Genomic DNA, 257 nt, shown 5'->3' with positions numbered 1-257 from the left:
GGGAACCACGAAAAAAAAGCTATCCCAAGCTCCCTGGAAGCAGTTTCAATGCCAACGTTGTGGCAGTGATTGCAGCTGGGGTTTCCTGCTCTCCAGTGCACAAAAGTTGGTTTGAGAGTCGTTTTTCATCGTAGCTGGTGGGGCTGCTGCTGCTGAAGGCCTTATTGCTTTGCAGCTGGTTCCTTTCTATCCCTCGCACAGACTCTCCACGCAGCACCTCTGAGAGTTTTTCTGGAAACAGCTGCCTAAGTGCACGA

This window comes from Corapipo altera, unplaced genomic scaffold (genome assembly GCF_003945725.1).
Source record: "Corapipo altera isolate COAL_440 unplaced genomic scaffold, ASM394572v1 78, whole genome shotgun sequence".
In the NCBI taxonomy this organism is placed as follows: domain Eukaryota; kingdom Metazoa; phylum Chordata; class Aves; order Passeriformes; family Pipridae; genus Corapipo; species Corapipo altera.
This window is presented reverse-complemented; position numbering follows the sequence as displayed.